Source organism: Protopterus annectens, chromosome 14.part0, assembly GCF_019279795.1.
Source record: "Protopterus annectens isolate FY-2018-M chromosome 14.part0, PAN1.0, whole genome shotgun sequence".
Lineage (NCBI taxonomy): Eukaryota > Metazoa > Chordata > Ceratodontiformes > Protopteridae > Protopterus > Protopterus annectens.
The window spans coordinates 930,271,661-930,291,607 of NC_056748.1; the positions used below are offsets into that span (position 1 = coordinate 930,271,661).

The 19,947-nt window shown below is 43.9% G+C and overlaps 1 protein-coding gene across 1 annotated transcript in view; it reads left to right on the forward strand.

Moving 5' to 3' along the window:
* Positions 1-19,947, forward strand: part of LOC122789350 — a 196,095-nt gene that overhangs the window by 15,799 nt on the left and 160,349 nt on the right. The gene's annotated exons all lie outside the window — the stretch shown is intronic.

The following is a 19,947-nucleotide window of genomic DNA, read 5'->3' on the forward strand; positions in this document are numbered from 1 at the left end:
GCGATTCTGACAATGTGGGTTCTATCCCTGAGCCAGTTTGCAACCCATCTTGTGATATAGGGGTTGATATTTAAGCTGTTAAGCTTATGTATGATATCCGAGTGGGGTATTGTGTTGAACGTTTTTGTGAGGTCCAGGTAGGCTGTGTGGACTACCTTGCCCTCATCCATAGCTTTGGTAACTGTTTCAAAGAAATCAACTAGGTTTAAGAGGCAAGATCTGCCCTTAACAAAGCCAAATTGGGTAGGGTCCAGTGTCTGGAGGCTCCCAATGTCTTTGCTTATGAGTTCCATGATAATATGCTCCATAGCTGTACAGACTAGACTAGTCAGGCTTATGGGGCGATAGTTCCCAGGGTCTGTTGTGGCACCACCTTTGTGGAGTGGAACCACTGTAGCTGTATGCCATTATTCAGATACATATCCTGTAGTAAGGCTAAGTTTGAACAGTGACTTAATGTGAGGGTTCAGTTCTTCTTGTAGCTTGTGTAAGACACAGCCTGGGATACCGTCCGGTCCTATAGCTGCTGTGTTTTCTGCTTTGGTGAGGGCAGCTTTCACCTGTGCATCTGTGATGTCAGGGAGGTTGCATTCAGTTGGGATAGGCATTTGTTCCTGTGCGGGTGAAGGGGGGGAGAGGTTTGTGCCGAATCTGTCTGCCAGGATGTTGGCTGTCTGTAATTTCGGTATATTTTGTACCGTTATGCAACAATTCAGAACATATCTGGGAGTTTCCACCCATATTATGGACATAACTAAAGAAGGAATTGTGATTATCTTTAGTGTCTAGGGCAATTTCTCTTGGGAAACTGGCCTTTGATGATTTTATGAGGTATTGAAGTTTCTTGCTAGTACTGATCAGAGATGGCTTCCATTTTTGGGATTTTGCTCTGTCATGTAGGAGCTTCCTCCTTCTGTTGTATAGCTTATTTATGGCCGGGGTCCACCAAACAGGTCTCCTGTTTTTGGAGAAGTGAGGCTTTGTTTTATTTGGGATAGCGTGATCCATGCATTCCTGCAGGTGCTCATAGAATGCATTTGTAAAGGATTCTGCGGATTGGCCTGTTATCCTCTGGCCTGTGGGCTTTGAAGGATTCCACCTCAGTCTTGAGAAGTGCAAAGTTGGCGTTTGAGAAATTCTATACAGTGATTTCCTTGGCTGGGGGTGGGGATGGGATATGGATGTCCATGGAAATTTGTTAAGGGTCTGATCTTACCAATGAGGGGTTTACCTCTGGTGTGGAACATAGAGTCCCCATGTTGGTGATGACCAGGTCCAATATGTTGTTCCCTCTTGTGGGAGTGGTGACCAGTTGTTCCATTGCATTACAGTTTATAACTTCAAGGAACCATTGGGCGAGTGTGTTTGGGCATGAGTAGTTGTTGCAGTCAATGTTTGGGTAGTTGAAGTCACCCAATAACATAGTTGTAGGAGAGACCTTGATATTCTCCAGTGTTCTCAGGAATGCCAAGTGGGGTTCCTGTAATAGGGAGGGTGTTCTGTAGCAGGCTACAAACTGAAATGCAGTTTGGCCTGCTGTTAGTTGCACATGGATGGTTTCTGATGATTCGTGCAGTGCCACTAACCTGGAGGTGTAGGTATCTTTGATGAATATAGATACTACCCCCTCCTTTTGTGCTTCGGTCCGAGTTTTGTATGTGAAACGCATGGTATGAGTTATAAACTGGTAGTGCTGAGGTGCTCTCAGGAGCCTTGAACCAGGTTTCTGTTACTGCACAGACATCGATATTCTCCATACTGAGGAGAGCCTCAAGTGCGTGCATCTTGAGGTGTAGACTTCTGGCATTGAGTAGCATTATCTCTAGATTTTGTATCCTTGGGTTGTCAGTGGAGGTGTGTATGTCCTTTGAGCCTCGCCTAAAAAATGCACTATGGGGGTGGCAAGAGGCATGGCCAGTATACGAAAGCCTAAGGGTGACAGGTGCAAGCCGTCCCTAGCGAAGCAACGTGGCTTGTCAGGCATGTCATCCTAGGCTGACAGACACTGGATCCCCATTGAATGACACCAGTACTTTAGACATTTGTTTAAACTGATCATTTTGTCTGTATACTCTGGCATCATTCTTGGTGAGGGCAAGATGCTACCCAAGGTCAGGGTCATACCTGCCTGGGCTACATGATCAGAGAGCTGCTCTATGTCTTGTAGTCCAGGGAGGTACATCTCATGTCATTCACGCCTGCATGGACAATGACAGAGTCATACTTGTACCTGCTTTGGAGTGACCTGAGTGCTTGCGTTATGTGGTGGATCCTGCCACCTGACAGGCAGCTTACAGTGACCTTCTCCTTGTTCAGTCAGTTGAGTGGGACGTCAGTGTGCCGGACAATAGAGTCCCCTATAACAACTGTATTTGGTGTGTTGTTTGGCCTTAAGGGCTGTGACTGTGAGACACACTGATTTTGTGAGATATGTGATTCATGGGTATTGTTGAGGGGTGGCTGTTGCTTGGGTATCTGTGGCCAGTACAGTTGCTGCAGGTGTTGGTTAAGGTACACCCCAAAGGTAGCATTGTAACCAAGCATGGTTGTTATTAGTATAGGGGCATAATGACATCACTCGATCTAGATGTGAAACCATATGGGATAAGGTTGCTTATATAGAAGGTCTGTCCAACCACTGTGGCAACGTGAATGTCAAAGGTGACAGTACGAACAAGTCATGTCCCCAATCACCTAACAACACCTACCATATGTAATGGAGTACTACCTATGTGTTAATGTGTGGGCATGTTGTTATTCCCAACGGGGATGACGATGCAACTAATGGCATTTAGCTGTAGGCCATGGCTCAGGCACCAGTCATCCATCTCTGAGAGACCCTGTTGGAGTATGCATGTGGCAGCTGGAGAGGTGATCATGGCGCCCAGTTTGCAGTCAAGTGTGAACAAGGTCAGCCATATTCCCCCTGTGGTAGCCTGTACGTCAGACAAATATATACTAAACAAGAGAGGTCCCAGGACTGAGCTGTGTGGGATGCCACGTGTAACTGGTGCATAGTCAGACATGTCACCTGTAATTCTGACCATGTGGGTGCTATCTCTGATCCAGGTAGCAATCCATCATGTGAGATATGTGTCCATATCGATGCTGGTGAGCCAATGCATAATGGCCCAGTGGGTTATTGTGTGGAAGGGTTTAGCAAGCTTCAGGTAGGCTGCGTGTACAACTGTCCCTATGTTGATGGACCTGTTAACTGTCAAAAGAATACAAACATGTTCAAGAGGCAAGATCTGCCCACAACAATGCTGAAATGTGTAGGACACAGTGTCTGTAGTTTCCTGATGTATATGTGTAAGAGTCCCATGACAATACACTCCATAGCTTTGCATAACAGGATAGTTAGGCTTATAGGGCAATATTGTCTGTGTTCCATTCTGGCACCAACTATGTGGAGTGGGAACACTGTCGCTGTATGCCATTCCGTAGGTACATATCCTGTAGTAACTCCAATATTGCACAGTGATGTAATGTGAGGGTTATGTCTGTCATGAAGCTCATGTAAGATGCAGGCCGGGACACCAACTGGTCACATTGATGCTGTAATGTATGCTTTGGGGAGGGCAGCACTCACCTGTTACTGTGTGGTGTCAGGGAGGTTACACTCTATTGGGATGGGTAGTTGCTCCCTAGGGGGGATGGGGGGAGACATCTGCACTGAACCTGTTTGCCAGGATGTTGGCTATGCCAGTGGGTTCAGGGTAAGTGTAGTCAGTATGCAGTAACTCACAGCATATCAGTGAGTGTCCACCCAGGTTCCTAACATAACAGATGAAGGCCTTGTGATAGTCCTACTTGTCTGGTGCAATTGTCCATGAGAAGAAGACCTTAGATAAGTACATGAGTGAGCATAGCTGTCTGCTAGTACAGATCACAGATGCTTTCCCCATCTGAGATTGTGCTCTATCATGTAGTAGCTTCCTCCTGACATTGTACAGCTCATTAATGGCTGGTGTCTACTAGACAGGTCCCCTGCCATTGGAGGAGTGAGTCTTGTTGTTATTTGGGGTAGCACAATCCATGCAGTCCACTAGGAGTCCATAGAATGTGTATGTAAAGGATTCAGCAGTCGGAGCTGTATTTCAGCTGTCTTAAGGTCTCTGAAGGATACCACCTTGCTTTGGTGAAGTGAGATGTTGGCTCATCAGAAGTTCACCAAGACTACCCAGGATGGGTGTGTGGAGTGTATATGTATGTCCACTGAAATAGCTGTATGTTCCGACCTTACCAATGAGGGGTATATTGCTGGTGTGTAACATAGAGTCCCCATGTCGGTGATGATCATGTCCAATATGTATTCCCCTTGTGGCTGTGGTGACTGGTTGCGCCATAGCATATGAATGTACAAATTGTAGCGACTGTAGGGCGAGGTTGTTGTGGCTTGAGTAGTATCCCCAGTCAATATTCATGTATCTGATGTCACCCAATATAATGGTGTTCGTGGAGGCCATCATATCCCCCACTGTTCCCAGGAAAGCCGAGTGTGGTTCTTGAGTATGGGAGGGTGGTCTGTAGTAGGCAACAAACTGAAAGGCAGTTTTAAACAATGGTAGTTGTATATGTATGGTCTGTGATGCTTAATGCAGTGCCACTAACCCGGAGGTGTGTGTATCTGTGATGTATATGGATACACCCCCTAGTTGTGTTGTCTGTTTCAAGTCCTGTGGTCAGAAAGCATGGTATGAAACATAACCTGGCAGTGCTGGTGTGCATATGTGACCCTGAACTAGGCGTCTGTTAGTGCACATATATTGCTATCCCCCATACTGAGGGTAGTCCTGAATGGCCGCAATAGGAGGATAACACATCTGGTGTTGAGCAACATTACCCTTAGTGTTATTTAACCTGTAATGTCTATGTAGGTGGGTTTGTCTTTTGAGCCCTGCTCAACAAATGCACTATGGTGGTAGCAAGAGCCTTAGCCAGCATTCAAAGGTCCAAGGGTGATAGGTGCAAGCTGTCCATAGTGAAGCTATGTGGCATGTTGAACATGTCACCACAGGCTGACAGACACTGTATCCCCTATGAATGACACCAATCTGTTAGCCAAGTGTTAAACGTGATATGTTTGTCTGTATACTGTGACATCATACTTGGTGGGTGGAAGGTCAGGGTCATACTGGCCTGGGCTACATCATGACACTGTTCCTCCATGTACCATGTCATGTGGTCCAGGGAGTAACATCTGAGGTTTTACACACCAGCATGGACAATGATGGTGCCAGTCCTGTACTTGCTTTGTAGTGACCTGACTGCATGTGTTATGTGGCAGATCCTGACACATGACAGACAGCACAAAGGGACTATTCCCTTGTATGGGCTGGTGAGTGGTACGTCAGTGTGTCTGACAATAAGTGTCGCCTATCACAACTGTATTATGTGTGTTGTGTAGCCTGAAGGCAAGTGACTATGTGGCACCCTGACATTGTGAACTATGTGAGATGTGGGAATTGTAGTGGGGTAGCAGTTGTGTGTGTGCCTGATGTGGAGGTCTCTGCTGCTTAGGCAGAGTTCATTTACAGCATTCGAGTATGTGTATGTGTGATAATGTGGTTTGAGTGCTGTCACCAGAGGATATGTGAGACTGATATGTGGTGTGTGTGGTTATCTTCAACACCTGATAGACTATGCCAGTCATGGGTTGAGAGACTTCAGCACCCTGTTTGTCTCTATAGGTGCATCTCACACATATATCTGGGTTTGTTGTGAGGCAGAGAGTCTTGTCTGTGTACATGAGGCAGACGTGACATTGTGTCTACATCACAATATTCACCAGCTGGACTGGAGAGTGCACACAAAGCCGACCCCTGGACATGCCGGGATATCATCATGACATACTCTGTAGCCAGATGACAAAGGATCAGTAGGGTGTTAAGTGTGTAAAGGAGTATATCAGGGATTAGTGCTCAGGTTTGTTGGTGTTCTGTAAAGAGTAGCTGAGAAGGAGTCCAGACTTGAATCATGACACCTCTGACAGCTATGTCATATATAGCAATGTACACACATATGTGTCATGAGTCAGGGCCAACATACACTTTGAATAGCCCTTTATCAACATCCCAGACACATGTAGTAGCCACAAAACCAACAAGCTGTGCATAAATATGTGTTGAAATATGAAGGAATGTCGATGTGTCCACAGATCACACAAGGTAAGGATTATGAGTTCCTGTTCCAGCTGTTGACACCTGACGACCCACATGGACCATTCCTGGAATGGCATAAAACAAAGTGTACACACATTATCATGTCCAGTCTGATGATGTCAGCACCCTAGAAATACAGACAGAGAAGAGAAACCACCCAGTAAAGCAAATAGCGTGCTGTGCTAATGCATCTCTCTCTAGTATCATAACCTAGTTAGGTAGAGGTTTGAATCCTGCAAATGCTGAGTGTGTGTGTGTGTGTGTGTGTGTGTGTGTGTGTGTGTGTGTGTGTGTGTGTTTGTGTGTGGGGGGAGTGTGTATGTGTGTGCAATTCTCTATGAAAGGAGTGGCCTTTTTGAAGACTGGGAAAACACACTATAGCTGTACATTCCTCTTTGGAAAGACTGATGATGTCAGCACCCTAGAAATACAGACGGAGAAGGGAAATCACCCAGTAAAGCAAATAGCTCGCCGTGCTAATGCGTCTCTCTGTAGTATCATAACTTAGTTAGGTAGGGGTTTGAATCCTGCAAACGCTGACTGTGTGTGTTTGTGTGTGTGGGGGTGTGTGTGCAATTCTCTATGAAAGGAGTGGCCTTTTTGAAGACTGGGAAAACACACTACAGATGTACATTCCTCTTTGGAAAGACTGATGATGTCAGCACCCTAGAAATGCAGACGGAGAAGGGAAACCATAGGTGTACAACCGCCTTGTGCATATGCATCCAGGCCTCCAATGTGTCATGTGACACACCTTGGGACTCCACAATACCTATGGATATGTGGATACCAAGGGACACATGACATAACATGAGGCTGTATGTACACATTGGTACCCAACATACATGTTGATGGCTACCACCATTGTGGTACTGACGGGATAGGAAGTATAGTACATGTGGATGACTATGCCATAGTCGGCTTACTGTTATACAGCATGTATCACATGACAGGCATCTGTCTGTATGATACCCTTGTGTAGGATATGTGTCCCATCCAGGGAATGGATTGTAGGCCACTGCATGCATTACCAGATGTGGATGGACACATCCCTAGTGTGTTTGCATGTACCGAAGGGGGCTATATGCCAAACAGGTGTGGACACAGGAATGGGTTGCGGTAATTACCACTGGTTAGTGTTATAGTGTAGCACCGGAAGGATACAACTGTTACTGAGTTCCCTATGACTGTGTGTCATTTGTCAGGACAACATCCAATCATTGCTTATAGTCATGCTGTTGAGGTTATGTATACTACCAGACCTCAAATCATTGACAGATACTAACAGTATCACCCACAGCATGGTGTCTACCCATGTCATACACACATGTCTACCCATGTTAGTACATAACTGTAGTAGAATGCATACTGGCCATTGAAAGATACTGTGACATGTTCACTATGTGTACAACAGGGTATGCCACATGTCCCACGTGTCTACTATGCACGTACATACAGACAGTGCGCACCCACCATGTTCACAGATGTACACTTGCTAATCTGTACTGCACACATCACACACATACTGTCCACTCACTAACACATGCTGGCAACACATTACATGTCAGCCAAGTGGCACATCGGTGGACAATACATAGTCAGACGTAACAGTGGTGTAAACAATGCTACATTGACAATCAGGGCTTTGATGAATAATGTCTGCTGAGATTTACCTACAAGGATGTCATTACACTTTCCTGTTGACAACTTGCCAATATTGCTACATTGCTATAGTGTCACCCTATGCATCAGCACCATGTTAGCCTTTTCCTCCATCAATGTTACAGATGACAGGAGGCGACACAGGTATCATCATATGCACAGGGCGTTTTGTTGTTTCCCAGAGCCTGACATTGACCCATCCAATCGACATGTCTGTGTGTGTGTGTGCGTGTGTGTGTGTGTGTGTGTGTGTGTGTGTGTGTGTGTGTGTGTGTGTGTGTGTGTGTGAGGGACAACAGTACAGCATGGGCCAATGTTGATGTAATGTGTGTGTGTATGTGTGAGCCCTAGTTGTTTGGTTAATGTGTGTGTGTCTGCATGCACACAGCTCCACCATGTGGCTGCCATATACAGTAGTTTGTGGGACAGCCACAGGCTGTACCTGCTAGACCGTACAGATTACTGTGTCCAGCCATGGACACAATACCTGTGCCTGGCAGGGGTGCTATGGACAGTATCGGGTACCAACCCTGACTGGGTACTGTCCTCAGAGGCAGAGGTGGGACGACTGGACCCATGTCCCTGCTGGGAATGGCCAGAGCCACGTGCACATGGTCTACTGGGACGGTCAATGGACAGGCCAGCCCCAGCATTGCTGGGGCTGGTACTACCACTACAGGAGTGGCTGTGTCCCAGGGGCCGTCCACGACCACTGCCAGCTGTTGCTGTTATGCGTCTGCGTTGACATCGCAACCATCTTGCATGGTCCTGGCTCATGGATGACATATTGTGGAGGGCATCTATTGTCTCCCTCCAACGTCTATCAATGACCTCGGTGTAAGTCCGGATGGCACCGGCAAGGTCACGGATGCTGTCATTGATAGCGGTGTAATGTGCCCTCTGCACCCTAAGTCCCTGCCTGGTGTACCGTTCCATATGTGCCTGAGCCTGCATTACAGCCCAGAACATACTGGATGTCATCAGACCAGTGAGGGCACGCCTGCCAGGGGCAATACGACCAGCAGTGCTCCCCCGAGACCCCTGGACCTCCGCCTATGTGGTACCATTCCAGGAATATGGCTATGGCTGCTGTGAGGGGATGCAAGTGCCATGGGTACCACACTCTCCTGGTCAGTGCCAACTGTATGCTGTCCCTCGCCTATGGCCATTGGTGGTGAAGGATGTATTGGCAGTATGAGTGTGCGCATAGATGGGATTGAACGCTGTGTACTATTGATTGGTGGACCAACGACAGACCCTGTCAAACCTCCCTGTGTCAAAATACATGTCTCATCATCAGCACTATTCATGGCAGTGGCTTCAGGTTCCCTGCTGCATTCGGCCAGCCCTAACTCAGCACCTGTGAGAAGAAGACAGGAAACACACTTTATGGTATACACATGAACACATGCACACATGCATACATGCACACCTGCACACATGAACACATGAACACATGCACACATGCACACATGAACAGTAATACACTCCTCACTACAGCACATACACACACACACACACACACACACACACACACACACACACACAAACACACCAGCAATCCAACACATACTGTATAGTGGGTGAAGGTGGGTGTCAGTATCACAAGGTAAACAGTCACCACACACGTGTCAGCATGCAGAATATGTGTTGCACAAGACCATACAGTGCTAGTGCAGATGCCCCAATGTAATGGCAGTATACATGGCTTTGTTGCAACTGTGTCATTGTTCAGTGATTGGCTACACCCTGGAACACAATTTGGACATGGACACAACCCAATGTGTGTCAAGTGACCTATACACCCACTACCATTCCAGGACATATATGTGACACTTTGTTTGGATGGCAACTTCTGTGTATATTGTGTATACTGGCATATGTAAGCACACACACAACATGCTATGCATATTGTGTATAGGTGCATATGTTTGCACACGCGCAACATTGAGGTGCAAAGTAATGACTGCTATGAGTATAGCATGTTTTCATGTACTGCATATGATAAACGTGTTCTGTTGTGTACAGCTGTAGCAACTATGCATATCTAAGGTGCAGTACAGTGCTGCCACACTTGTGTCTACTGCACTATGCAGTGTATGTGCTTGAGGCAGCTACTGACTTTAATGTGATGATTAATGTCTCACAGCAAACATGGACAGCATGCATTATGCATAGGTGTGTTATGTGTACATGGCCTACACCTCACCTATGACATGCACATTTCATTACCATTATTAAAGTGTTAACACACTCACCAGCATGTACCGTCTGCCCTGCTGTCACACCAGAGGGACCTACAAGAATATGACACAGTTTATCAGTGGCCACAACTGTGGCATTGCTGCCGTGAGTGAGTGCGCTAATCTACAGTGGAACAACAGTCAACAGTCACAGGTGTGGAGATACTATTCTAAATATCAGTATTGCACACGAGAGGCAGCACAACTGCTAAACACACAGTACACATCTCACATAAGCATATTCTAACAATACAGGTAACAGTAGTCTACAGCTAGGGCATATTACCTGCACGCTCCATGTCATCCTGCTGGGTAGCTCCGGCCTCCATGATGACACATGCATGATGTTGCTGCTGCTGTAGGCCAGGAGCCACCACGCTTAGGAGCAGCTCCTCCACTCTGGTGAGGGGGGGATGTATGGGCGCCCCACCACCTGTGACAAGCTGTTGCCTATGGATATCAGATGCACGCTGCCGGACATGTCTGATTAAATCACTGCAGTGATGGCGTACCTGCTCATATGTCCGGCTATGCATGCCTATGTCATTTACCCGGCGAACAAGATCTTCCCACAGTGCAGTGCACTCATGCTGGTGCTGGCTGGCCCTGGAAAAATGCCGTGCATAGTTTTGATACAGGCTGGCCTGTATGACCTCCTCCTCTGCAGCTGTATACACAGGATTGTGGTGATGAGCCATAACCCTGGAAGACAATTAAACAATATGTGTGAGCAAGTCATGTGGCACATTTAACATTATGAAGTACAGATATCACTTAACTGCCAGATATAGCATCTGTCTGTCTATCAGAGGATACACACCTTCAGTACCACTTATCAGTGCTCAGCCCACAACTGCCTGACAGTGGCTGCCTCACTCCATACAACAAACCAGTATACACCAGTACTTGACACACTGTATTGGATACAATGCACAACCTCACACTGGGGGTATATATCAAGCTAATGCATGATGAATATTGTCATCCAATGCAATGAATGTAATGTACAGTTACAGTATTAACAGAAAACCACCCTAGTCTTTGATGCCATACCCCTACCTAACATATGTGCATGGTTGTTAATATAGCTGGCATACTGCTGTAACAGAGTATACATGTTGCTAGGTACACACACATACCCTGTAACACACATGTGATTGCGGCCATGGTACAGGCATCATTACACACACATTAGTCAAACATACAACACACAAATGTATGCCAACACAGATGAGCATTACCTGTGTACCTTATAGTACTGTGTGCCCCTACTTACAGATACCTATGCCTGAGGAATGTAATCTGTGCAGACTACAGGAAACACACAAGACAGTGATACCAGGGAATGTGAACATACACCATACTGTGGTGTTTAGGCCTACAGCTTCAGGTAGTAGAACAGTTCATATGTGACCTGGATTTACCAGCAGTACCACTTACTGAGCATACATGTATTGCTACAGCCTACAATGGGACACCACAGTTGTACACAAGGTACTAGGTCACAACATATGCCATCCTGCTATGTCTGCATCCCAATAACTGACACATCTTTCTCTGCCCTCACACCTAGGACACAAACTACCATGACAAACAACCTCACGCTAAGCTATCACACCTTTACAGACCTTGCACACAGTCAGTATCACACTCATTCCACCTCACATAGGTGGTATTGCACTGAGTACATGTGTGTTCATATTGTGTCATAGGTAGGTACTACACTATTGGGCCAGGGCCTACAGCAGCCTAGCCATATGCTACCCTGCCATTTGACACACATGTAATGTGATTACACTTGCTCCTGTCAAACTGATACACAGAGGTGACTCACAGGGCATATTACCTATCTCCATAACATTCATCAGGGGTATGTATGACATCTACTAATGATGAGCCATGTTTACCTGTACCTCCAGCAAATGCTGTTCAGTGCGTTGACATGGATTAGGGCCCTAGGTCATGTAGCCCAGAGGGATTGTGAGGTGTTGTCATGGTGGTTGGCAAACTGCTATGGGTGTGACATACCTCTGTATGTCTGGCAGTGGTAACCTCTCTGTACGATGTATGCAATGCACTCTAGATGTGGTTTTGTGAGTCAGTCTGCATAGGGCATGTGTTTGGGGCAGTGTCACTCTTTGTTAGGTATGTCTGCGGCCTTTCCACTTGCTGTGGTTTTCATGTGAGGTACACACCACATGGGGCATTGTGAGGAGTAGGGGGTACACTGACCTATATTTCCCTAGATGGCACACCTTTTGTGATGACACATACCACGTAGAGGGATTACAAGACTAGTGTGTAACTGTGATTATCAGAGGGGAGGCTACTGTACACCATGTCCCATGTTCCCTTCTGACACCTTCAGTGTTGGGCAGGCAACCACCTATCTGGTAGTTAGTGTGTAATGTGTTTTGGAATGGGGTATGGTACTGCAATATCAACACTGGTGTTCAGTCAATGCGTTGGTCACCAGGCACCTGTTGCAGTACGTCTGATCCCGTGTCTCCCTCTCTGACTCTCTCTCTCTCCCTATATATGTATATATATATATATATATACACACACATATATACATACACATATATATATATATATATATACATATACACACACATATATATATATATATATATATATATATATATATATACACATATATATATACATATATATATATATACATATCTCTCCACATACATATATACATATATATATATATATATATATATATATATATACATACCTATATATCCAGATATATCTAGATATATCTGTATATATCTATATATCTCTACATATATTTATATATGTATATAGCTATATATCTGCATATATCTATATATCTACATATCTATATATCTATATATCTACATATCTATATATATATATATATATATATATATATATACATATATATATCACTCTCTCTCTGTATATATATATATATATATATATATATATATATATATATATATATATATATATATATATATATATATATATAAAGGTATATACATACACATACTTGTAAACATCCATTGCTGTACATATACATGCACATATAGGCACATATACTGGCCACCTTTCATGTTGGGAATATGAATCATTAAACAGTTGTGAGACATACAATTTTGTAAAAATATTGCACAGTGTTGTGTAGAATGCATTTTGCTGTCCTTGGGCCATATAGCTGTAGCAGGCCTCACTGTCTCAGTCCCACAGCATTTAACCACCACATGACATACACCTGCACTGCTTGCTGTTTTCAATGCCACACACTACAACCTACATAGACTGCACACACATATGGAGGTTTCACAGTATGTACAGTACCCTTCATACACATCATTCGCATCCCTCCAAATACATATCTGTTACATACCTTACCTTTGTATTTCTTACCTCTGTCTGTTGTAGCTGTTGACGTTTATTTTTCTTTTTAAATATTTTTTTTTTGGTGTCTACAAACACCTCTGTTTGTTTTTTTTGATTATTTTTTTGTCTGTCTCGCTTGCTTGCTTGCTCTCTCTCTCCATATGCTGCAATGATATAATTGCATGTGTGGACAGAAAGTACAGGCTGCTTTTGTAGGCATCTGCACATGTACATGTGATGGCCTCTGCACCAGTTAGTGCCCACCATTTAGTAATTGCATGCAGCCTGCTGTGTGCTAATTGCAGTTCTCACTGTGATTTCAGGGCACTGCTATAAAATGATAGGTTAGGTAGGCGTAGGCCTTTCAGTTTTGCAAGGTGGGGACCATGCTTGTTTGCTGTGGACACTGTTGTGTGAGTCAGAATGTTGGTATATGTCTCATATCTGAAGCTGGGTTGTAGACAGTGAAATGCATGTTGTACTGAAACCTGAATGTTGCTTCTTCCAGTACACTCTTCTCAGTGTGTCAGTTTACTCACACCTCCTAATGCTAATACTGGATACATGGGAGTATGTACTTTGTTTTGGAATTAGGAAATTAACTAGCATACAACAGTGGTTATTCCAATGTATTGCTCTGACTTTCGTATTTTCCCTTTACATTCAGTCCTTGTAATGCATGTTACATTTCTTTCTTGCAATGTAATGCTCTGGCTTTCATATTTCCCCTTTACATTCACTCCTTTTAGTGCATGTTATATTTCTGTCTTGTAATGTATTGCTCTGGCTTTCGTATTTTCCCTTTACATTCACTCCTTTTAATGCATGTTATATTTCTGTCTGTCTTGAAGTGTATTGCTCTGGCTTTCATAGTTTCCCTTTACATTCACTCCTTGTAATGCATGTTACATTTCTTTCTTGAAATGTATTGCTCTGGCTTTCGTATTTCCCCTTTACATTCACTCCTTTTAATGCATGTTATATTTCTGTCTTGAAATGTATAGCTCTGGCTTTCATATTTTCCCTTTACATTCACTCCTTTTAATGCATGTTATATTTATTGCAGCACCAAGTTATTGTATATCTGCTGTGGCTTAGTGATATGTCATGCAGACTGGTGAGTCCAAGGTGTGGGGTTTGAGACTGACAGGGGTATTTTATTTTGCTGATGAGCAGACTACAGGCCTTGTCATACAGAGTGACTAAGGCACTTTTAAGCAGTTGTAAGCAGGTTTGCGCGAGTTTGCGCAACGCTTAGCTACGCTTATCTATGCTTAGCTAAGCGCACACACGCTTACACTGCTTAAAAGTGCTTACTTCCGCTAACACCCGCGCTATTTTCTTTTAAAGAAAAGAAAATGGGGAAATAAGAAATTGGTGAAAAAGGGGGCACAAAGAGGGTAGGACAGTAGGAAAACAAGCTCGGGATGTGCAGGAAGGATGTAGGGAAGGCCCATAGCTGCCCAATTCTTTACCAGCAACAGCTGTGCATATGTTAGAAATTTAGAGTGAGATTTGAAACCTTCCACCCCTGAGAGAGGAGTGAGGACAACAAAGTATGTTGTAGAACCAATTGTAATTATCAGTTTACATGTCCAGCAGACATGTGTGCGAAATGGGCAACTATGTATAGGGCGTAATTTTTTTGTGGGAACAGAGTGCCCTTTTTTTTTTTTTCAGGTGAGAGTGGAATGTGAGGTACAGGAAGTAAGTATATTTGGGGAGGTAGGTTGGGGAGGTTAACAGACAAGACAAACAAGACGCATACAGGGGCGGAGTATGACATGTGGGGGGTAAACACAATTGACGGGGACGGATGTTTGGATATCGCAAGTCCATGAGCCCACAGATGGCAACAGTGGAACTCTGATCCCCACCCATGGGCAGTTACCACTGCACCTTCACAGCCCAGGCCGGGGCTGTGCTGGGGGCTGGATAGGATGGGCAGGCACACCCATGAGTTGCGCCACTCTCGCCTCAAGCTGGCATAGGGGATCAGTCACGGAACGTGTGATCTCACTACGCACCACAGACCGTACCCTTTGGAGGGTGAGTGGAGGCTCTCCTCTGGCCACGCTTGCAGGGGGGGGGCGAGCCCCATCCCCTGCAGCGCTTCCACCTGAAGGTGGCACAGGGCCACCGGAGGAGGAGGTCCCGGCCTGGGCACTGGTGCCAGGTACACTCGCCAGCTGAGGTGGGAGAGGTGGGCCCGCTGGCACCTGCTTTCCCAGTTGTCCTATGTTTAGCAGTATTTAATGGCATTTTGGGTTAGTAACAAACAACACCATTCCAAATTAGTTGTAACAGCATGCATTAGTATTCCTATCCACCAAACACACATGGATTCCAAAAGTTGAACAGCAAGCATAACACATGCATATTTAAGACAACAGTGGACATTCCAACAGCATGCAGGGTTGATTGGTGGCAACAGACCATCAGGTTTGGATATGTGAACAGGGCACATGCATCAACATACATGCAGATATGTATAAACCAAAAGGACAAATGTCCATAAGAATTAATTGTGAATACACATACCCAGTTTGGAGTGGAATAGCATCATTTGTGAACATAAGGTAGGGTGGTAATATATTGCATTAACAACTTAAAATACCTATACATATACTATACATTCCTACTAGATGCATATATATATATATCCCCTACATGTATTAGTACAGTTTCCTGTGTGTAACCTTACAAATGGTGATGGAGATGTTACTGCTACATTAATATACATTCCATTTGTATTCATCCTGTTACATTTGAACAGTTACGTACAGTTCTAGCAGCACACTGACATTTGTGGGATCACAAGCACAAGCTGCTCATGTAACGGATTAACAGGTAAATACTATACACGACACAGTTGAGGACTATACATATTCTTCTGACATACAGGCATTCCCATCAGCCAGTTTATATGGGCCTAGGCAACTGTGGATATTCAGCATTTCATACAATCATACTATCTCCATAATGCAAGGGTACAACAACATATCCGAAATGTGGGAAGGACACAGTCCAGGTATTGTACTTTATTAAAACATTTCACTCTTTGATTGTGGCTGTCTCATTCATTTCATTATGTCATGCATGCAGTATACCTTTATTACAGACTTCAAGGTCTTTCTCACACTCTCTCACTTATTTTATATTTACATTTCAGGATGGTACTTAATTCTAGGCTTTATTAACATTTATTACTGGGTGACAACAATCCTTTCCAGCTGACTCACTTATTTTATATGACAGTATATACAAGGATGTATTCAATACTTGTCTGTCCTTTATTGATAGATTAGAACAATCATTTTCAGGCTGAAGCAGTTATCTGATATTACAATACAGGTGGGAACTCTATTTGAGACTTGTTTACTCTTTATTAATGGATTACAGTACTCCTTTTCAGGCCGCATCACTTATCTGATCTTAGAATACTAGCAGAAGCTTTATTCTAGGCTTATTTGACCTTTATTACTGGGTTACAACACTGAACTCTTTTACAGGCTGTCTCACTTATATTCTATAATTATACCAGCTGAATAATTACTAACCTCCCTGGTGGCGCAGCCTTACCAGCCTTTCATCATAGGCTTGCTGATTCGCGGAACAAACACCTGCAGCTGTAATATAAATTAAGGGATATTGGAACATACCTATCCATACTATAGGCTAGGATAGCATTTCTTGCATACTTAATTACATGTATACTTACTCAGTAGTGGGGCATTGGGCATTTGACGGGCCTCCTGGATCCATCACTTCAGTTGGTCCTCCTTTCGTCGCTTCAGGTCCGCATGGTGGTGACGGACCTGTTCACCAGTCCTCGGAATGCCTGTGGCACTGGTGAGATCATGTGCCAACTGGTTCCATGCCTCTGCCTTATACGTACCCCATTAAACCTGGCCCTGCATGAGTTTGCCTTCATGATGATGGACTAGGAGCCAAACCATATATTTGGACTCCTCAATGCCCCACCTTTGCGCTCTAAAGCGATTTCCCTCTCTGACACCTGCCATCCTGACTGCAAATGGGTACCACAATCAGTTATGGTGTGTATTCCCACCTATGGAGCTTATATATGCCGGTTTTCCCGCACTTATTTGTGATTGGCCGTTTTGGAAATTTCTCAGCTAAGAGCAAACCTGCTTTGTCATGGTTATATGTTCATTCATTCCTATATGTATGGTAATACTGGATTTCTAGGTACAAGTGTCATGGCTTAGTGGTTCAGTACTTTGACTATGGTGCACAGTATCCCAGGTTCGACCCTTGTCATTGCTTTTTTATTTTACTACTGTCTAGACAGGCTAGGAGGTGTGTCTGTGTAAAGGCGACTTTGCTACACGTTGCCCAATGTTGCCCGACGGTAAGCTGGTTGGCGCACTGCGCAGCTCTGTGCAAACGGCTTACACTGGGTAAAGCGTTATTTAGTTATGTGCAGTCATATTAAGCTGGGTTCAGCGCTGTTTGGCTATGGGCACTCATTTTAAGCTGGGTAAAGCACTGCTTGGCTACGGGCACTCATATTAAGCTAGGTACAGTGCTGCTTAGCTACGGGCACTCATATTAAGCTTGTTAAAGCGCTGCTAAGCTATGGGCAATTATGATCCTTTTTATATATACATAATATAGGTTTTGTTCACAAATACATGGGCCATTTCATTACATTTTACTTAAATTCAATTTATATATATCAGAGAATTGTTTCATGCTTATTTAAAGAAAAATGGAGGGGGATGTTGTGGGACTCGAACCGTGACTGCCTATTCTTTGGGCGATGTCTCTACTGCTACGCTATTGCTACTTTGCTTAATTTGCGTATGTAGATCTTATATGCTTTTCAATGTCATATCTGCTAACTGTGGTTGAGCGAAGGGCATACCCGCGCAAATCAGTAGTACAGTTCTGACATCACAAAAAAAACACCTAGTCTAAACTTTCTAATTCCTAGCTACTTCTACAAGAAAACACACTTCTAAAATAGCTTACTTACATAGAGCATAGGGCAGTGCTGAGTTGGATGTTCCGATAAAAATGCTTACAGTCTCTCTCTGAGCAATAGTTTTTAAAATCACTAACAAACATTTCTGCTGGGCCCTCCCAGATTACATCACTTTTCACACCCCAGTATACACATTATGTCATTTTTGACGCTTAGCCTGGGGTTCCCAGGCCAACAGGCTACATTATTTAGCAAGCTAATACCTGCTTAGGAAGCTACAACAATAAAAGACATTTCACATGTACACTCTCGTAATTGTTTCTTAAGTTAAAACAATAGAAAGAATGTGCTAGCCCAGACCAAATGGTTCTGAACTCTGGAGATCAAAGGACATACAAGACATAATTTTAATTTCAAAAACAGATGTGAAATGCTTGACTTAGTTTTCTTTACAGCAGAGGGCAATGTTGCCACATTGTTGAAGTTCAACATTTAGCAGCCTATTTTTTTCATTTAAGAAAACCAGCCTGTATCTTGCATTGATATTTCCAAATGATAGAATTATCTATAAAATTCTATTTGGCTAGGCTGGCAGCCTTTACCCATTTCTACCAGTCTTCACAATAGTGATGAGTATGCTGCAGCACAGGTGATAGTGATGAGTATGCTACAGCACAAGTGGTAGACAGTGATGAGTATGCTGCCGCACAAGTGATAGACAGTGATGAGTATGCTGCAGTACAAGTGATAGTGATGAGTATGCTGCAACACAAGTGATAGACAGTGATGAGTACGCTGCAGCACAAATGATAGACAGGAGTCAGTTTATTCTATTGTATATTATGACATGCAGGCAAGCTGCTACTAGTTACGGATATTACATATACGGACCTTGCAGTGATACACTGATGTTGCTGAGCCGAAAAGTATACTTTGCCATGACAACAATTTTTTTTGCGGGGGAGTTTGAACCTACAACCATTCTAACCATCTCAGTCCATATAAACTTATGATGAGCCACTTGATGATCTATCCAGGAAAGAATTTACAATCATATTTAGATATGTTACCAGTCCGTGTAACCCCATAGGAATTGCAGAAGGAGTCATTACGGGGCACATTGTGGGTACTGCGAAGAGTACTTTTGGCTGACATCAAAGATTGAAACAATACTAATTTCATGAACTTTAATCATAGTTTGACTTAGAAATGGGTCCACTCCAGTAATGGTATTAGAAACCCAAAAGTTTTGGAGAAATTAGAAAAGAAAGAAGCATGTAGAAATGCACTTCTAACATTGCACAACCATACTACTCCCCTTGACATATGTCTATACTGACAGATGTGCTACTGTTTTCTAAAACTTGTACAGAATTATTTCAAATGGCTACAACTGTTACAGTGCCAAAAGAGACATTTTTCATGACACCATATATACTCAGCCTGGTGCTCTCTTAGGCACTCTAGTCTGCTTCTGTGCATCTCCTTGTTCCTTTCAATTTCTGCAGGGCTAGAGATATAAACAGGTCATAATGAGAAATTGTATGCT